Source organism: Scyliorhinus canicula, chromosome 17 (assembly GCF_902713615.1).
Source record: "Scyliorhinus canicula chromosome 17, sScyCan1.1, whole genome shotgun sequence".
In the NCBI taxonomy this organism is placed as follows: domain Eukaryota; kingdom Metazoa; phylum Chordata; class Chondrichthyes; order Carcharhiniformes; family Scyliorhinidae; genus Scyliorhinus; species Scyliorhinus canicula.
Genome location: NC_052162.1, coordinates 105825785 through 105846685, shown reverse-complemented (window position 1 = coordinate 105846685; position 20901 = coordinate 105825785). Strand labels below are relative to the sequence as shown.

Below are 20901 nucleotides of genomic sequence, written 5' to 3'. Positions count from 1 at the left end.
CTAGCCTCGCCTCCCCTTCCTATTGGTCCGAAGCTGCCGTCAATCAGGCGGGCTTTGTAACGATTAGAAGGGTGAGAGCGGCCACAAAGCATGCTCGTCTTGTTTTCCAGAGATTAAGCTTGAGCTGTAGTGAACGGTCGGCACCATTGAAACTGTCCTCACCCTGCTATAAACGGAGATGGCGCTGCAGGAATCTTTAATAATCTGACACAAATCAACAGCGATCAGCCGGAATGCGCAGCTTTGAGAGAAGCTTTCTGAACGGTCAGAGCTAGAAACGGGAGAAGGGAAAATGTAACACTGTGTACGATACTTTATTTGGTTAATATTCAACAATAAAGGTGAATGATTGACCTTTACCTTCTCTGAGATTAAAAGCCTGCGCAAATGTTTCTGCCCGGTTTCGAACCGGGGACCTTTCGCGTGTTAGGCGAACGTGATAACCACTACACTACAGAAACGCTGGATGTGGCTTGTGAAAGAGACAGTTGTGTAGGGGTGTGGAGAAAGTGGGGCAGAATAGAAGGTCAGGGATAGGTAGGAGCGAAGGAGATAAAAGCAAATTACGGTGGATGTTGCAACCTGAAACAAAAACTGAAAATAATTATAATAATCTTTAGTAGTGTCACAAGTAGGTTTACATTAACACTGTAATGAAGTTACTGCGAAAATCATCTGTGGAGAAATGGTGTGGAGAGGACACCAAGAGATACACAGGTCTGAAAGGATTTTTGTTACTGTCCATCAGGAATTCAAACCAAATATCAGCTTTGGGACAATCAGAATATTTAGTAACAGACAAGACACCAGAAGACGCGATGGGAGACATCACTGGTTGTCGGAGAGCTGGTTCCTGGTGACATGGATGTATCTGCAGCAGGTGGGATCAGACTGTTTAATGTATCCACAATGAATGTCTCACCATTTATTTTGGAAGATTAGAACTGATAGACAACAATTGTCACCTGAATTTCTTTTGCATAAGTCTCTGTGGCACAATTGGTCACCGTGAACAACTGTTAACTGTGGTTTGAGACCACCCAGGGACAGAGCCTCCAGATATTTATCCCAATCAGCATTCATTGTCACACAGTTGTTAATGTTGTCGCACAGTTAACACCGAGTTGTAAATGGGAAACAAAAAAAAAAATCCCAAATGTTACTGGCTCTGCCCCTCTACCCTGGTAAAAAGTCTCTGACGATCCACTCTGTCTGTGCCCCTCATAATTTTGTAGACCTCTGTCAGGTCGCCCCTCAACCTCCTTCGTTCTTGTGAGAACAAACCGAGTTTATTCAACCTCTCCTCATATCTAATGCCCTCCATACCAGGCAACATCCTGGTAAATCTCTTCTTCACCCTCTCTAAAGCCTTCACAACCTTCTGGTACTGTGGCGACCAGAATTGAACACTGTACTCCACGTGTGGCCTAACTAAGGATCTATACAGCTGCAACATGACTTGCCAATTTTTATACTCAATGCCCTGGCCAATGAAGGCAAGCATACCAAATGCTTTCTTGACTACCTTCTGCACCTGTGTTGCCCCTTTCAGTGATCTGAGGACCTGTACTTATATATATTTATAAAATAAATAGTAAACTGTAAACTGTAAAAAATAGTCGGGACAAGGAACGTGAAAAGGTTTTGTACTTGAATACTCGGAGCATTCAAAATAAAATGGAGGAATGAGTTGCGCAGATAGATGTAAAGGATATGATATAGATGGGATTACGGAGACATGGCTCCGAGGTCGCCAAGGATGGGAACTAAACATTGAGGGTCATTCAGTTTTAGGAAGGACAAGGTGGTGGAGTTGCATTGTTGATTAAAGAAGATATTGATACAATATTGAGGAAAGATATTAGAACAGATGATGTGGAATCTATCTGGGTGGAATTAAGAAACATCAAGGGATGGTGTATAGACCACAAAACTGCAGTGGTAATGTTGGGAATAGCATTGGACAGGAAGTCAGGGATGCATGTGATGCTCGATCAATGACTCCAGAAGCGAGATTGGATGACAATTGAAGGCTTTATTGGACTAGATGTTACCCCCAGCAGCGCAGGTACAGAATGCAGCTGCTAGGGAGACACAGGTTCTTATACTCCGCCTTACTGGGCGTAACCAGCAGGCAGGCTTCACCAATGATATTGCTGTCTCAGGTACCTCCGACACCAGTGGTCTTACAGCAGCAACCTGGGTACCCTAATACCCCTAATACCGACTACCACATTCACTCCCTGTTAAAAAAAAAAAGAGTCCGGTGGGGGTGGTGGTCTCACATTATACAGTCATCGAGGTTGAGGTTATGGTGTTACCCGGTATACATTAGTACAGTGTTTTGCCTTGTTACATGTCACAACTATTTACAGTATTTATTTACATTCAAAAGGAAGCAATTAGTCGATCAGGGGCCCTGGTCGTCCCTCTGCGATCGTCGCAGTTTCGGCAGTGATGCAGGCGCCGGCTCAGGCATCCGTGGCTCCGGGAGTATGGCTTTGGCTTCTTCGGCAGCTTCATCATCCCTAGATGGGACCAGTGGGAGAACCAATCCACCTGAGAAGGGAGCGGCTGTGGGGTGCGCCGGTGGGAGGGAGGGTGGGTGTGGTGGTGGGGGTGTGGGTGGGTTCCAGCGGGCGCCATGTCCCGTAGGGAGATTGTATCCTGTCAGCCGTCGGGGTACGCCACGTAGGAGTATGAGGATTAGCGTGAAGGAGGTGGACCCTCTTGACAAATGGGTCCGACTTGTGCGCCCGCATGTGTTTGTGGAGCAGGATGGTTCCAGGAGCTGCCAGCCAGGTTGGGAGCGAGGTCCCGGAGGAGGACTTCCTAGGGAAGACCAGGAGACATTCGTGAGGTGTTTGGTTGGTCGTGGTACACAGCAGTGATCGGATGGAGTGGAGAGCATCAGGAAGGGCCTCCTGCCAGCGGGAGACGGGGAGATTCCTGGACCGTAGGGCCAGTAGGACGGTCTTCCAGACCGTTACGTTCCTCTATACCTGTCCGTTTCCGCGGGGGTTGTAACTGGTCGTCATGCTCGAGGCAATGCCCTTGCTGAGCAGGAATTGATGCAGTTCGTCGCTCATAAAGGAGGACCCCCTATCGCTGTGCATGTAGGCGGGGAAACCGAACAGTGTAAAGATACTGTGGAGGGCTTTGTAGAAGTCAGGTATTTTAAATAAACTTAATATAGGTAAGAAGACTGTTTAAGACAGAAATATTAAATCCCAGTTTTAAAATGAAAGAAATATACAACTTCCAAACTCAGACATGTGTTTGGGAAAAACAGAACCACTGATAAAAACATCACATTCTTTCAAGGGCAGCAGCAAAATCCCATGGGTTTTAAGGTGGTATAATCAAAGGTTCCATTGTTCTGAATTCTGGCCACTTGTGATAACAGCCTGAACCACATTCCATAACGTATGCAAGCTGAAACATTTTAGACTGTGTCAAAATACAGTTTCATTTATATTTTCGAAATAATAGCATGATGAGATGACATAATGTTTTAATTGTTGCAGATAAGCAACAATTGGAAGTGGCGTTGCATCATGAGGATGGACGGCTTTTTATCAAATCAAATGTGTTTTGAATATAGCTTAAACCAATTAGGATTATATTGGGGTGTGATCGGATCGCTTAAGACAGATATCAAAGAGTATATCCATGGATGATTTGGCCACCATTTTAGACAAGAGACAAGACAAGACAAGAAGAAAGACAAGTCAGAAAGACAAGAAGAAAGACAAGACAAGAGAAAAGACAAGAGACAAGACAAGACAAGAAGAAAGACAAGTCAGAAACACAAGAGAAAGAGACAGGAAAGAGACAAAGAGAACAAGACAGAAAGAGAGAGAGAGAGAGAGAGTAAAGGAAGAGAATTAGAAAAGAGTTCTGTATTCCTATTTCATTTTCATACTTTGACTTCAGCCTTTGACTTTTAAAGTTGTGTTCAGGCTATTGTCTCAGAAGATAATTCCTGTGATTCTTTGAAGAAAATCAAATTGTCTACAAACTACCTTTTAAATCATTTTCAAGTTGTAACCAATGAACTTCAATAAAACAATTCTTATTTGCACCTGACAAGTTTTTAACTTGAATTTCTACTGAGTTTCAGCAATGTCTCACCAACAACCGGCAACCGAAAATTAAATAAAACTGGATTCAAATCCTAAGATACTACAGGCTTTTACGACAGTGACTGCGGTCATGTCGGGGCAGGGCATGGGGAATGGGATCCGGGAGTACTCGTCAATCACGTTCAGGAAGTACGTGTTGCGGTCGGTGGAGGGGAGGGACCCTTTGAAGTCCATACTGAGGCGTTCAAAGGGACGGGAAGCCTTTATCAGGTGTGCTTTCTCTGGCCTGTAGAAGTGCAGCTTGCACTCCGCACAGATTTGGCAGTTCCTGGTGGTGGTCCTGACCTCCTCGATGGAGGAGGGCAGATTGCGGATCTTGATGAAATAGAAGAATCGAGTGACCCCCGGGTGGCAGAGGTCCTCGTGGAGGGCCCGGAGTCGGTCCACTTGTGCGTTGTGCCACGGGATAGGGCATCAGGACGCTTGTTTAGCTTCCCAGGACGATACAAGATCTCATAGTTGTAGGTGGAGAGTTCGATTCTCCACCGTAAGATCTTATGGTTCTTTATCTTGCCCCACTGTGCATTATCGAACATGAAAGCAACCGACTGTTGGTCAGTGAGGAGAGTGAATCTCCTCCCAGCCAGTTAATGCCTCCAGTGCCGCACAGCTTCTACTGTGGCCTGGGCCTCCTTTTCCACTGAGGAATGGCAGATTTCTGATGCATGGAGGGTGCGTGAGAAGAAGGCCACGGGTCTGCCCGCTTGGTTGAGGGTGGCCACCAGAGCTACATTGGATGCGTCGCTCTCGACTTGGAAGGGAAGGGATTCATCGATTGCGTGCATCGTGACCTTTGCAATGTCCGCTTTGATGCGGCTGAAGGCCTGGCGGGCCTCTGCGACAGGGGAAAAAACGTGGACTGAATTAGTGGGCGGGTCTTGTCCGCATAGTTGTGGACCCACTGGGCAAATTATGAAAAACATCCCAGGCAGCATTTCAGGGCCTTGGAGCAGTGTGGGAGGGGAAACTCCATGAGGGGGCGCACACGTTCAGGATCTGGGCCTATAATTCCATCATAAGAACATAAGAACTAGGAGCAGGAGTAGGCCATCTGGCCCCTCCAGCCTGCTCCGCCATTCAATTAGATCATGGCTGATCTTTTGTGGACTCAGCTCCACTTTCCGGCCCGAACACCATAACCCTTAATCCCTTTATTCTTCAAAAAACTATCTATCTTTAGCTTAAAAACATGTAATGAAGGAGCCTCAACTGCTTCACTGGGCAAGGAATTCCATAGATTCACAACCCTTTGGGTGAAGAAGTTCCTCCTAAACTCAGTCCTAAATCTACTTCCCCTTATTTTGAGGCTATGTCCCCTAGTTCTGCTGTCACCCGCCAGTGGAAACAACCTGCCCGCATCTATCCTACCTATTCCCTTCATAATTTTAAATGTTTCTATAAGATCCCCCCTCATCCTTCTAAATTCCAACGAGTACAGTCCCAGTCTACTCAACCTCTCCTCATAATTCAACCCCTTCAGCTCTGGGATTAACCTAGTGAATCTTGCACTATGTAGCTGAGGATGGCTAGACGGTTGGTGCTGAACACGCATTTGTCCTTGTTGTAAGTTAGGTTAAGGATTTTTGCAGTACAGAGGAATTTACGGAGGTTGGTGTCGTAGTCCTGCTGATCGTGGCCGCAGATGGTGACGTTATCGAGGTACGGAAACATGGCCCGCAAACTTTACTGGTGAACCATTCGGTCCATCTCCCGTTGGAAGACTGAGACTCCATTTGTGACACCGAAGGGAACCCTTAGGAAGTGGTAGAGCCCATGTGCTTCGAATGCAGTGTATTTGCAGTCGCTAGGGCGGATGGGGAGCTGATAGTATGCGGATTTTAGATCCACCGTGGAAAAGGCCTTGTATTGTGCAATCTGATTAACCAGATCAGATATGCGGGGGAGGGGGTACGTGTTGAGCTGCGTATGCCTGTTGATGGTCTGACTATAATCGATGACCATCCTATGCTTCTCCCCGGCCTTTACAACCACTACTTGAGCTCTCCAGGGACTGTTGCTAGCCTCGATAAAACCTTCCTTCAGTAACTGCTGGACTTCCGACCTAATGAAGGTCCGGTCCTGGCCACTGTACCGTCTGCTCCTAGTTGAGATGGGTTTGCAATCCGGGGTGAGGTTCACAAAAAGGGAAGGCGGCTCGACTTTGAGGGTCGAGAGGCTGCAGACAGTGAGGGGGGTATAGGGCCACCGAATTTAAAGGTTAAACTTTGGAGGTTACATTGGAAATCTAACCCAAGGAGTGTGGCAGCGCAGAGGTGAGGGAGGACGTAGAGGCGGAAATTTTTTAATTCCCTTCCCTGGACTGTGAGGTTCGCTACGCAGAACACTGTGATCTCCACAGAGTGAGACCTGGAGGCCAGGGAAATTCATTGATTAACTGGGTGGATGGGAAGAAAACAGCGCCTTACCGTGTTGGGGTGTATGAAGCTCTCTGTGCTCCCGGAGTCGATCAGGCAGGATGATTTATGTCGTCGCGGTTGAGAGCGTTCGGCGTCGGTACTTGTCCAGGGTTACCGAGGCAAGTCGTGGCAGAAGCTGGAGGTTTTCTTTGGGCGATGTGTGGTCATCCGAATCGGGGTCCCGAGACTCCAGCCAAGATGGCGGCTCCCACTGGTCGCACATGGCTGGGTGTGTGCAAGATGGCAGCGCCCATCCGTCGCGCGTGGTCCCTGAGGAACAAGATGGCAGCACCCAGAGGCCGCACGTGGCTCAGGAAAAGGAAGATGACAGTGCCCGCTGGACGCAAGTGGCTCATGGAGAGGGTTAGGGTGGTGGACCCGGTTCACCCTCAGCGACCGCCAGGGCCTGGCATACCGCCATGAAATGGCCCTTTTTGCCGCACCCTTTGCAGGTGGAGGAGCGGGCCGGGCAGCACTGCCGGGGGTGCTTGGCTTTCCCGCAAAAATAGCAGCGGGGCCCTCCGAGGTTGCCTGGTAGCCGTGCAGCGCAAGCTTGTGGGGGGGGGGATGGGGGATGTATCAGAGTCGGCTGCGGGGGGACGGGGGTTCCACGCTGCCCAAGGGGCTGCCGCGCGATCGGGGACATACGCGCGGTCGCTTTGGGAGGCCACATCCATGGAGCTAGCAAGGGCCTGTGCCTCCGTGAGGCCTAGTGTCTCTTTCTCTAGTAGCCGCTGACGGATTTGGGAGGACAGCATACCTGCAACGAATGCATCCCAGATCAAAAGTTCAGTGTGGTCACTGGCTGAAACTTGCGGGCAGTCACAGTTCCTACCTAACACCAGGAGCGCACGGTAGAATTCCTCCAGCGATTCCCCGGGGATTTGTCGCCTCGTCGCTAGCAGATGTTGGGTGTAGACCTGTTTACTGGGCGAATATAGTGTCCATCGTGGCCTCGAAATTGTCCGCATCCTCGATGAGGGTGTAGATTTCTGGGCTCACCCTCGAGTGAAGAACTTGCATCTTCTGGTCCTCCGTGGGTGTAGTTGTGGCCGTCTTCCGCAGCTCCCCACCCACTGAGGTGAACTGGTCGATGTGTTGCGATTGTGCCTCTGCCACCCACTTCAACTTCTCTCCTAGGGCAGCACGGTGGCGCAGTGGTTAGCAATGAGGACCCGGGTTCAATCCTAGTCCTGGGTCACTGTCTGTGTGGAGTTTACACATTCTCATTGTGTCTGCGTGGGTTTCACCCCCACAACCCAAAGATGTGCAGAGCAGGTGCATTGGCCACTATGGCAGTAGAATGGTTAGCATTGTTGCTTCACAGCGCCAGGGTCCCAGGATCGATTCTGGCTTGGGTCACTGTCTGTGCAGAGTTTACACATTCTCATTGTGTCTGCGTGGGTTTCTTCCGGATGCTCCAGTTTCCTCCAATTCCCGAAAGATGTGCTGTTAGGTAATTTGGAGATTCTGAATTCTCCCTCTGTGTACCTGAACAGGTGCCAGAATATGGCGACTAGGGACTTTTCACAGTAAATTCATTGCAATGTTAATGTAAGCCTACATGTGACAATAAAGATTATTATTATAAATTACCCCTTGGAAACAAATTTCAAAATTAAAAAAAAACTTTCTTTGCTCTTGTACTTCAATCCACGTTTTGTCAATGCCAACTTTATTGGGGCAATCACCAGGAACTGAGGCATCTTCTGAATGAAATGAAAATTGCTTATTGTCACGAGTAGGCTTCAATGAAGTTACTGTGAAAAGCCCCTAGTCGCCACATTCCGGCGCCTGTCCAGGGAGGCTGGTACGGGAATGGAACCGTGCTACTGGCCTGCTTTAAAAGCCAGCGATTTAGTTGAGTGAGCCCCCCCAGCTCTCCATTTCAAACATTTCCAGGTCTATCAAATGTCATCCACCTGGAACGTTATCCAGTTCCTCGGTCCACTGTTTCCGCCCACTTTGCTGTGCATTGGCAGCTGCCTTTAATTCCTTATCTCAGTAGTTAGAACCTTGTTCTTGTGAACTCGAGCTTGGCAGTTCGATTCTTAATGGGGTCTTTAATTAATGTTTAGCTGATACTGTAGTATCAAGTTAGGTGGAAAATCAGTTATGGGAAGGGCACAGAGAGACTGTGAAGACAAGTGACAGGTTAGGGGAGTGGGCAACAAGTTGGCACATGGAGTTTAATATCAGGAAGTGCAAAGTTACCAGGAAAATGAATGGTTTGTAGCAAGGGGTTTGCGAACAAGATTAAAGATGTCCTGCTGCAGTTATATTGGGTTTTCTGAGACTTCGTCTTAATATTCTGCCCTGTTTTGATCTCCCAGTTTGAAAAGGGATTCACATGCGACCACATTGAAAACCGCGCTATGTTACCGGCATTGAGACTGAAATAGATCAGAAGCAAATACGTTGGGCTGGGCCATTGGAAAACCAGAGCCTGCTCGGCCAGTTAATCAGCTCATCCGGAACCGTGGATCAAATATCAATTTCCGGTCAGAAACACAATGAGCTGTAGTGAACGGTCGGCACCATTGAAACTGTCCTCACCCTGATACCTGTATTAACGGAGATGGCGCTGCAGGAATCTTTAATAATCTGACACAAATCAACAGCAATCAGCCGGAATGGGCAGGTTTGAGAGAGGCTTTCTGAACGGTCAGAGCTAGAAACGGGAGTCAGGAGAAGGACACTGTGTACGATGCTTTGTTTGGTTAATATCCAACAATAAAGATGAATGATTGATCTTTCCCTTCTGTGAGATTAAAAGCCTGTGCAAATGTTTCTGCCCGGTTTCGAACCGGGGACCTTTCGCGTGTTAGGCGAACGTGATAACCACTACACTACAGAAACACTGGATGTGGATTATGAAAGAGACGGTTGTATAGAATTTCAAACTGTGGTGATAACTTGTTCAGCAGAAACAGAATTGGGCTGTGATATTTCAGAATGCTGCACAGAAATTGATCGAACAAAAGAGGTGAAATAAAAGCAAAACATTGCTGTTGCTGAATATCTCAAATAAAAACACAGAATGTTGAATAAACTCCACAGATCTGGCAGCATCTGTGAAGAGAGAAAATGAGTTCATGTTTTGAGTCAGTGTGACTGTTCTGCAGAACAAAAGAGGGATAGAAATAGACTGGATTGTATTGTGGGAGAGGGGTGTGGAGAAAGTGGGGCAGAATAGTAGGTCAGGGATAGGTAGAAGCGAAGGTGGTTTAGCTCACTGGGCTAAACCGCTGGCTTTGAAAGCCGACCAAGCAGGCCAGCAGCACAGTTTGATTCCCGTACCAGCCTCCCCGAACAGGCGCCGGAATGTGGTGACTCGGGGCTTTTCACAGTAACTTCATTGAAGCCTACTCGTGACAATAAGCGATTTTCAATTTTTTCAATTTCAAAAGCATATTACGGTGGATGTTGCAATCTGAAACAAAAACTGAAAATAATTACAATAATCTTTATTAGTGTCACAAGTAGGTTTACATTAACACAATGAAGTTACTGTGAAAATCATCTGTGGAGATAAGCTTTGGAGAGGACACCAAGAGATACACAGGTCTGAAAGGATTTTTGTTACTGTCCATCAGGAATTCAAACCAAATATCAGCTTTGGGACAATCAGAATATTTAGTAACAGACAAGACACCAGAAGACTCGATGGGAGACATCACTGGTTGTCGGAGAGCTGGTTCCTGGTGACATGGATGTATCTGCAGCAGGTGGGATCAGACTGTTTAATGTATCCACAATGAATGTCTCACCATTTATTTTAGAACAGTACAGCACAGAACAGGCCCTTCGACCCTCAATGTTGTGCCGAGCCATGATCACCCTACTCAAACCCACGTATCCACCCTATACCTGTAACCCAACAACCCCCCCCTTAACCTTACTTTTATTAGGACACTACGGGCAATTTAGCATGGCCAATCCACCTAACCCGCACATCTTTGGACTGTGGGAGGAAACCGGAGCACCCGGAGGAAACCCACGCACACACGGGGAGGACGTGCAGACTCCACACAGACAGTGACCCAGCCGGGAATCGAACCTGGGACCCTGGAGCTGTGAAGCATTGATGCTAACCACCATGCTACCGTGAGGCCCCTATTGGAAGATTAGAACTGATTGAGAACAATTGTCATTCTGGAAGCGGCAATCTGAAGCTCCAACTCACTGACACCCAGGTATCACCTGAATTTCTTTTGCATGCATCTTTGTGGCACAATTGGTCACCGTGAACAACTGTTAACTGTGGTTTGAGACCATCCAGGGACAGAGCCTCCAGATATTTCTCCCCATCAGCATTCATTGTCACACAGTTCCGAGTTGCCAATGGGAAACAAAAGAAAAAATCCGAAATGTTACTGGCTCTGCTGTTTTCTGGTGATCTTATGTACAAAGAACAAAGAAAAGTACAGCACAGGAACAGGCCCTTCAGCCCTCCAAGCCTGCGCCGACCATGCTGCCCATCTAAACTAAAATCTTCGACACTTCTGAGGTCCGTATCCCTCTATTCCAATCCTATTCATGTATTTGTCAAGGTGCTCTTTAACGTCAGTATCGCCCCTGCTTCCACCACCTCCTCTGGCAGCGAGTTCCAGGCACCCACTACCCTCTGTGTAAAACACTTACCTCATACATCTCCTCTAAACCTTGCCCCTCACACCTTAAACCTATGCCCCCTCGCAATGGACCCCTCTACCCTGGGAAAAAGTCTCTGACGATCCACTCTGTCTATGCCCCTCATAATGTTGTAGACCTCTGTCAGATCGCACCTCAACCTTCTTCGTTCTTGTGAGAACAAACCGAGTTTATACAACCTCTCCTCATAGCTAATGCCCTCCATACCAGGCAACATCCTGGTAAATCTCTTCTGCACCCTCTCAAAAGCCTCCACATGCTTCTGGTAGTATGGCGACCAGAATTGAACACTATAGTCCAAGTGTGGCCTAACTAAGGTTCTGTACAGCTGCAATATGACTTGCCAATTTTTATACTCAGTGCCCCGGCCAATGAAGCATATCAAATCATTTCTTGACTACCTTCTCCACCTGTGTTGCCCCTTTCAGTGATCTGCAGACCTGTACTTATGTATATTTATAAAATAAATATTAAACTGTAAAAAGTAGTCGGGACTAGGAACGCAAAAAGGTTATGTACCTGAACACATTCAAAATAAAATGGAGGAATTAGTTGCGCAGACAGATGTAAAGGATATGATATAGATGGGATTATGGAGACATGGCTCCAAGGTGGCCAAGGATGGGAACTAAACATCGAGGGTCATTCAGTTTTTAGGAAGGACAGACAGAAAGGAAAAAGTGGTGGAGTTGCATTGTTGATTAAATAAGATATTGATACAATATTGAGGAAACATATTAGAACAGATGGTGTGTAATCTGTCTGGGTGGCATTAAGAAACATCAAGGGATGGTGTATAGACCACGAAACTGCAATGGTAATGTTGGGAATAGCAGTCGACAGGAAATCAGAGATGCATGCTATAAAGGAACATCTGTGATTATGGGTGACTTTAATCTGCATATAGATTGGGTGACTCAAATTAGTCACAGTACAATAGAGTGCAATAGAGAAGGAACTTCTGGACTTGTCCAAACAAGGATCTTTATTGAATCACATGTGGTAAGATAGCGATCTGTTACAAAGCAAGTTATCATGGAGTTGCTTTGTACTCCTCTGGAACTGCACCAGTGTTGCTCGTTCTGGGTGAGTGTGCTTAACACTCACTTTTGCTCTGTTTCGTTACTTAGCTTTGGAGTCGCCAGGTATCGTTAAGATACCACAAGTTTCAAGGTCAAGTTCAAAGCAATAAAACCATACACCAATTAGTAAGTTCAAACAAGACACGTTTATTATATTACAGTAATCTACTAATCACGCATATAAACTATAAGACTAGGCTAATCCTACCACTAATAGGCCAAATACTTATCTGGATAAGGGGACTGCCGGATCAGTGAACAACGGCTTCTAGCTTTGTCCTGGGTCCGCAGGCTTCCAGTAGTTATGGTCTAAAGGGGTCCTGAGTGTCTATTCCCGTAGCGTGTGTTGTGACTTACTTGTTGGCGTCTGCTGTCCAGACCTCTCCTCCACAAGGTTCTTCTGCTGCAATGGTGTTCTGCTGGGAGGGCTGGCTGGTCAAGGAGAGGCTGGCAGAGAGAGCGTGCTGGGGTCGCGGTCTCTGTCTTATACTCCTCTCAGGGTCTTGCGCCCGCCTGGGCAGACCCTCTATACTCTCGCAATCGATTGGGTCTCTTCCCAATCGATTGATTTGAATTCCCCAATAACGGGGCAGTATCTCGATCACTGGGGCGGTTCTTGGGACTTATTGTTTTGGGCTTCTTTGGCGCCGAAAAGTCTGGCCTTCCATTGAATGTATCGATTAGTGTTAACTCGTTTCTTTTCATAGTGCTGTCTGGTTTCTGCAGCAGTCCAAATATACAAACGCTTTGCAAGCTGCTTGCTTTTTACAACATGTCCATTTTCCCTGCATTCCTTGCAATCTTCCATTTTGGGCAGTGGTCACCCCAGGTGGCTACACTAGCACGACAGTTCACTTGTATGTCTGACAAGCATCCGCTGATGGCCGGATGTGCCCCCACTTATATGGAGTGCCTTGTCATATGACCCCATGGTGTGTCTGTACTACCACCTGCTGGTTGGAGGTCGCACCACCAGCCATCTATGATATTGCTCACAGGGATATCACCACATCCCACTTCCTCAGAGAACATTAAGATTTGTTTTCAACCAACTTTTAACTTTATACATTCATGATATGTCTAACATAATAAGTTTAACTAGGGTGTCCATAAACATGATATGCCTGGCCAATGTCTGCCTCTTACGCACAGGTCATTGTGCCTCCCTCACAGAATCACCTCTGTGATCATTTGCCAGCCTTTGTGAAGACTGGTTTATGTGCTGGCCTGTTTCTTCTTCTTCTCTTTGCTCTGTGTCTTTGGAAGGCCTGTGTCCATAATTTGCCACTCTTCCGTCACCAGCCTCTTTCTTTTGCGCTTCCTGCCACAACGCTGTTTGCTGCTTTTCTTTGTTTCTGTTTCTGATTTGTTCATGGGGTGAGCTTCCAGTCTTCTCCTCTTTCTACTTTTTGTTCTGAGAATAAAATGACAAAGTCTCCTGTGTTTGTGTTTTGGCTTGGCAGCCTCTGGTTCTGTGGTGGTTTTCACCCTGTGTTCGGAGAACTTTGGGGTTTCAGGCGAATCCTGAGGGGCCAACGCCCCCACACTGAGTTGCATGACCACACCCACTTGTGTCCTCAACGGAATGCCAGAGCGCTTTGCTTTCTGGTGCCTGTGTCGAGGTTATCACTACGGCAACTGGTGCCGTCCCACCTTGGCTCGCTGGAGCATTGCTCAATTGCTCTTCTTTGCTGGAGATTACGATGCTCTCTGGTTATGATGATCCAGGCATTGGGTCACCTTGGTCAAAAACAAGAATGCATAAGTGATCCGTTGAGCTGCATAGCGAGATCGTCATCAGCTCCTCCTTTGGGTGACTCTTGGAGTTGCCAATCACAACAACATCCGAGTTGCTGTCATCATGTTCATCATCAAAATCTTCCCAGTCATCGTCAGTGTCCACAAGGATCTCCACTGTTTCAGTCTTGGAGTCGTCAAACTCTCCAACATCAGAGTTGCTGCCATCATTGCATCATCAATGTCACGCGATGATTTTGAAATCAACTGCAGGAATCATAGAATTTACAGTAGAGAAGGCCATTCGGCCCATCGAGTCTCCACCAGCTCCTGGAAAGAGCACCCACTTAAATTCATACCTCCACCCCATCCCCGTAACCCAGTAACCCCACCTAACCTAAGGGCAATTTAGCATGACCAATCCACCTAACCTGCACATTCATGGACCAGTGCACGCGAAGGAAACCCACGCAGACACGGGGAGAATGTGCAGACTCCGCACAAACAGTGACCCAAGCTGGGAATCGATCCTAGGAACTTGGAGCTGTGAAGCAATTGTGCTAACCACTGTGCTATCGTGCCATCCATTCCAGGTCTTTGAATCATCTCAAAGACCTGTAACGAATTACCACGTACCTGTGGAGCCAGTTTCTCTTATATTGCAATGATTTCTTTTGTTTCTAGCTTGGTCAGTGGTTGGTCCTCCGTGGTATCGGCAGCTTCGATTATTGCTTCTATTTTCGAGTTCACCATCTCTGAGCTCCTGCTCTTCTCAGTGATCAGTGCGGTCCGGGCGTCCCCCGTGACCACCTCGTCATTCCACCAAAGTAGCACTTCTTGAGCCTTTTCATTGAGTCCGACTTTGCTCGTGCGAAAAAGATCTACAAATAGTTCATACTGGTCTTCATCTGTCTCACCTTCCATGCCATTGCTGTCGGCATCTTCTTCAAAATCTTCAAATATACATTTGTAGTAGTCATCATCGGATTCAGCATTGTCTGCAATGATTTCTCCTGTTTAATATAACATCGCACACGGAATTATGGGTTCACGCAGTAGACCACCAAGTTCAAAGTCAGCCTTGAATTTGGCTGCCGAATGTTGGCTGAACATTCCACTCTTTCGAACTTCATGAGGACTAAAGAAATTAAAGAACAATTCAGTTGGTTCAGTTTTTGTAACTGTTCTGTGAATGCTTCGACCTTTGTGCTTCGGTGTCATTTGAAATGTGACATTTTTGCCCTCCCTCCAGTCGATCATACAGCTTGTGCACCCCATGATTTCTGGTTCATCCAAGAATAATTTAAGCAGCCCAGAATCCAACTGATATACTTTTGTGATCACCTCATTTGTGAAATACTCATTGGGCTCAAATGTAAACTCTAGAGTGAAGCTCCACGACTTCTCATGCTCTGTCCATTTAACATTCACATCTTGCAGATGCTTCTATATGCGCTCGTCAGGCTCCCTTATCATGCCATTGAGCACACTCATGTTCTTGAAGAAAGTTTACTGAATTGCGGAATGCTCGTTGGCTATTCCATTTCCTCGTCTGATTTGTCATCCTCCACCTGGGTTTCTTCCAAATCCTCAAACGGTGCACACTGTAATGTCTTGGAGGGATCTGAAGTATTCAGTTGGCCAGCCATCTTCTGGGACACAGTCGCTCAACTAAATTCAGGGATTCACATGAATCTGTTCCTAGGATGGACTCAATGTCCATATCAATAATATGAAACAGCAACTTGTACCTCATGACGTCTACGGAGAGTTCAAGTTCACATGTACCGAAAGTCTCCATTGTTCTTGTTCCGGAAGCCCTGGGCCGATCAGCGACTTGCAGCTGCATGTTCAGATTTTGCACAGCAACCATCTGAGGAGATTGGCTGTTGTTTTAGGGATAAAGTCACATCGTAACAGTGAATTATTCAGTAACACCATTGATTTCCATCCAGTTTTAATGATTTCCTGAGAGTTCTTACGAGCTTCAGTCTTACTTCAAATTTTGTTTTCATCATTTTTATTCAGACTCTTCTGGTCACGATGAGATCATTGAAAAACTGTTCTTTGGTATTTATCTCATCAACAACATATACTGATCTTATATGGTCCATTGTAGGACGCGCAAAACATTGCTTTGCAAAATGTCCAATACGACTGCACCTGGAACAAACTTTTCCAAAGGCCGACCATTGCCTTGGCCACGTTGAGTGCCACATTTTTGGCACAAGGTGGCAACGGCGGCTCCTGTCAGCCGCTTAAAATGGCCACGCGCACAGAGACCACGTTTCTTCATGACGTGCGTCACAGCACTCATGGCGCTGGCACCAAATCCTCCTCTTGCAACAACCTCTCCTGGAGCTAATCATTAGCTACACAAAGACAATTTGGTCGTGGATGAGCGAAAGTTCAGGCTACTGTAGTTGCATGACTGGGCCTTCAGCTTCAAGTCAGTGACAAAACAGTCAAACTATTCACCAGGTTTTTGGATACGGAACATATATCGCTCAAATGCCGATCAACTTCATTATATTTCTTGTGATCTTCCTCATTGTCGCGTGCAAATGAGTTAAACAGTTCAATCGCTTGTGGATCTGCCACTGTTAGCAACAACGCGATTCGCCTTTCGTCAGGCTAGGCTTGCAGGCCTGGGGTGAAATATAGAATTTGAACTGCTGCTTGAATAGCCGCCAGTTTTCATCCACATTGATATCTGAAGCTGGTGGAGGCTCTTATGCTTTAGCGTCTTCTAGTGCGTTAAGTCACGTCAGGTTGCAGTTTACCTGACCAGGCTGTCTGTTGAATTCCTAACTTTGTCACTGCCGTCAGTTTCTTCAAATTTCCAGCACTCTTCGTACCATGTTGTGTTTGGTGTTCGATGTCTGGCAAGGAATCTACCAAACAACTTGTCCAAACCAGGATCTTTATTGAATTACACATGGTAAGAAAGCGATCTGTAACAGAGCAAGTTATCATGGAGTTTCTTTGTACTCCTCTGGAACTACACCTAGCACGACTGTTCACATGTACATATTACAACCATCTGCTCATGGCCGGATGTGCCCCCACTTATATTGGTGTGTCTTGTCACATGACTACTGTCCTGAGACAGCATGGTTTGTCTGTACCGCCACTTGCTGGTTGGAGGTCACACCACATATTGCTTACAGGCACATCACCAGTGTTCTGGACCAGTATGTTGAGGACCAACAAGGGAATAGGCCATCTTGGACTGGGTGTTGTGCAATGAGAAACAATTAGTTGGCAATCTAGGTGAGAGAACCCTTGGGGATCAGTGATCATAATATGGTGGAATTCTGTATCAAGGTGAATAATGAGGTAGTTGATTCTGAGACCAGGGTCCTGAACCTCAATAAAGGTAACTATGATGGTATGATCTAACCTGGGACCTCGGCGCCGTGAGGTAGCAGTGCTAACCACTGCACTGCCCAGAACAGTGAGTTTTATAATGGTTGTGACCATTTTCCAAAATGAGAGCTGCTCACGTATAAACTGATGTGAAAACCCCTTCATGACAGAATCTTTTTGTGGAAGCTGAATTCAGGTGAAACCTTAGACATGTGTCAGAGAAATTATTCCAACTTTAGAATCATAAAATTATATTCTTCACAATTTTTGTCTCTTTCTTCAAAACTGTGCGTAATACAAAATATCATTAAAACATTGGGAAGTGTAACTGTGACATGGTTGTAAGATAATAAAATACGTTAATATTTAACATCAAACAGGAATGAGGCAACCTTTCCTCATACTTCGATATGAATAAGTTTGTGTCCACTTTTAAACAGGGGACGTTCGGCAAATGTGATAATCACTACACTTCAGAAAAAGCTAATACATGGAAATTGTTTAAAGTTTGAGAAAACTTTATTCAGAAAAAGATGAATTATCAATGTGTTTAAAACTTGAAGTGTGTCAGTTGCTTTCAGTGATGAATGTCTGCCATGTGTTTTCACAGGCGCCGCAGTGATTAGGTTAAAAGCAAATTACTGTGCATGCTGGAATCTGAAACCAAAAGAGAAAATGCTGGAAAATCTCAGCAGGTCTGCAGCATCTGTAGGGAGAGAAGAGTCCAGATGATGTTTCGAGTCCAGATGACCCATTGTCAAAGCTTTGTCAAAACTCGAAACGTTAGCTCTTTTCTCTCCTTACAGATGCTGCCAGACCTGCTGAGATTTCCCAGCATTTTCTCTTTTGGTGGCACTGATTAAGTTGGTGGTTTTGGAAATTGAAAGTTACCACATGAGCCGTTTGTGGGACTATTTGACCTCCCTGCCGATTTCATGTTCCAGCTAACAGCAATTGGTGTTGTGATTGGCTGAAGAAGTCACTTGTGTTTAATCTAAACATGGCATTTTGTCGGAGAAATGTGTTTCTGGTGAAAGATCTGGACTGAAGATAAAATGCAAAGGCCTCATTGATAGGCCGGATTAAAAGGCTGCTAACCAGCTTCTCTGGTTAGGATTCGGTGCTCTCAATGGTTTGGTTCCTGGAGGGAATGAAAGTTTGTTGCTGTCCACCAAACTGTTAAGTGGACCGGAATTGCTTCCTCATCAAAGAAGCTCTGCCAGAATCAGTGGAGTGAGATTTGTAATTTTATGTCTGTGCAGCAGATCAAGAACAAAAACAGAGGCTGGAAGAAAAGGACAAAGACAGGCTGCAAAGTGATAGAAATACTGATGCATAGTACAATCTGGGTGTTAATGGGTCAGATTTTATCATTTACATTCACACAAATATCTCCCAGACCTGGGTCCAAATCTCAGAAAAAATTGCAAGAAAACCTTGAGGTCAAAGGAGCTGAACACAAGAGAAGAAATGAAGCTCAAAGAAAGTTTCACTCACTTGGGTATTGTGCAAAAGCAGCTCGGAGGTTTAATGAGCAGGAAATAATCTACTTGCGTTTTCCATTATATTGGGATGATTGACCAGGGATGGAGTACCTTGTGTCCCAGGGATGGACAGTAACCCGCTGATTGAAGCTGCAGTTGCGCCTCTCTGCTGCCAACGGGTGATTGGAAAGTGTGCGGCTAGAATTTGCTGCTTTTAAAAAACAAATTCCAATTAAGGGCAATTTAGAGTGGCCAATCCACCTACCCTGCACATCTTTGGGTTGTGGGGGTGAGACCCACACAGACACGGGGAGAATGTGCAAACTCCAGTGACTTGGGGCCGGGATCGAACCCGGATCCTCAGGGTCGTGAGGCAGCAGTGCTAACCTCTGCACCACCCTTATTGTTGCTTTTCTGACTTCACAGATAACATCACAGATTTCTAATGGATGAGATGTAGATGAAATACTGCGGTTCTTTAAAGGTAACTGCAGGTGCCCCACATTAATTAGTTGCACTTGCAGATCAGGATAGCTCAACAACTCCACATACTGTCCAAAGGGGATTTCTCCCGATGCAGTGGGACCAACATTCCTGTTTTAACTAACACCACCAAATATCTGGATGAATCATTTAGTCTGATTGCTGTGTGGAACCTTGCTGTGAACAAACTGGCTGTCGTGAAACCTTAACAACTTATATTTATAGAACTGTTTAATGTAATAAATCATCCCAAGGTGCTTCAGAGGAGATTCAGAAAGAAATAAATTGACACTGAGTCACATGGGCGCTATTAGGGTTAATGGACAAAACCTGGATTGGAGACGCAGATTTTCACAAACATCTTTAATCAGGAGAGAGAGAGTTGGAGAGGTTTCATTGGGAATTTCAGAGTTTCACACTGAGGCATGGCCACTAATGGTGGAGTCGCTATATTCAATATTCAAGAGACCAGACTCTTGAGGAGTGCAGGTATTTCAAAGGGCTGTGTGACTGGAGATTACAGAGATAGGGAGGGGCAAGGGCCTGGAGCGATTTGAAAACAAAGTGAATTTTTAAATCGAGGCATTGCTTGACCAGGAGCCAATGCCGGTCAGAGAACGCAGGGGTGGTGGGTGAACAAGACTTGGTGTGAGAAAGCACACAGGCAGCGGAGTTTTCAATGATCTCACGTTTCCATGTCGGGGTGGAGTGAATGTGAGAGGCTGACCAGGAATGGATTGGAATCATCAAGTCTGAAGGTACTGCGGGCATGGAGAGGGTTTGAGCACCAGATGGGGTGGGGTGGGGTGGAGACAGGCAATGTTATGCAGATTCAAATATCTGGGATTAGTGAGGGTGTGAATATGTGGTTAGAAACTCATCCTGGGATCAAATATGACACAGAGATTGTGAAGAGTGTGGTTCAGCTTCAGACATTTCTCAGGGAGAGTGATGGACTCGGTAGCTGGGGAACATAATTTGTAGTGGTGACTGAAAGAAGTGGCTTTGTTCTTCCCAATTTTTAATGGGAGGACATTTTTGTTCATCCAGGACTGGATGAGGGAGAAGCAGTTTGATAAATTAGTACCAATGGAGGCATGGAGAGGGATGGTGGTGAGGTAGAGCTGGGAGTTGACAGTGTACATGTGAAAACTAACACGGTGCTTTTGGATGATGCCACCTAGTGGCAGCATGTGGATGAGAAATAGAATGGGGCCAAGGATATATCCTTGGGGAACACCAAGTACATGGACTTTGGAGATGAAAGGGAGGTTGGAGATGGGGCAGTAGTTTGGAAAGACAACCGATGATTTGAAGGTGAGAGGAACAGTGCCAGAGGAGGGAGAGCAAACAATGAACAATTTCAGCTAATATGGTATCAGTAGATCAGCAATTTAGTGGGAATAGAGTTAGGGAGCAGGAGGTGTATCTCATGTACAGAATGAGCACTGAGAGGAGATGGGAGATTGAGATAAACTGGAGAAAGATGCGGGTTCAGGTCGTGGACATTAAATACAGTTGGGCCACTGAG

General features: G+C 46.1%; 1 long non-coding RNA gene and 2 other non-coding genes across 3 annotated transcripts; 1 reads left to right on the top strand and 2 right to left on the bottom strand.

Moving 5' to 3' along the window:
• Window positions 1-80: 80 nt before the first annotated feature.
• Window positions 81-3584, top strand: LOC119952009. Its single transcript, XR_005457738.1, has 3 exons — window positions 81-341; window positions 749-880; window positions 3528-3584. It is a non-coding gene; the product is annotated as an uncharacterized LOC119952009 (long non-coding RNA).
• trnav-aac lies at window positions 389-461 on the bottom strand. Its single transcript has one exon. It is a non-coding gene; the product is annotated as a tRNA-Val (tRNA).
• A 5764-nt stretch (window positions 3585-9348) lies between the features above and the next one.
• On the bottom strand, window positions 9349-9421 carry trnav-aac. The gene has a single exon. It is a non-coding gene; the product is annotated as a tRNA-Val (tRNA).
• Between the last annotated feature and the right edge of the window lie 11480 nt (window positions 9422-20901).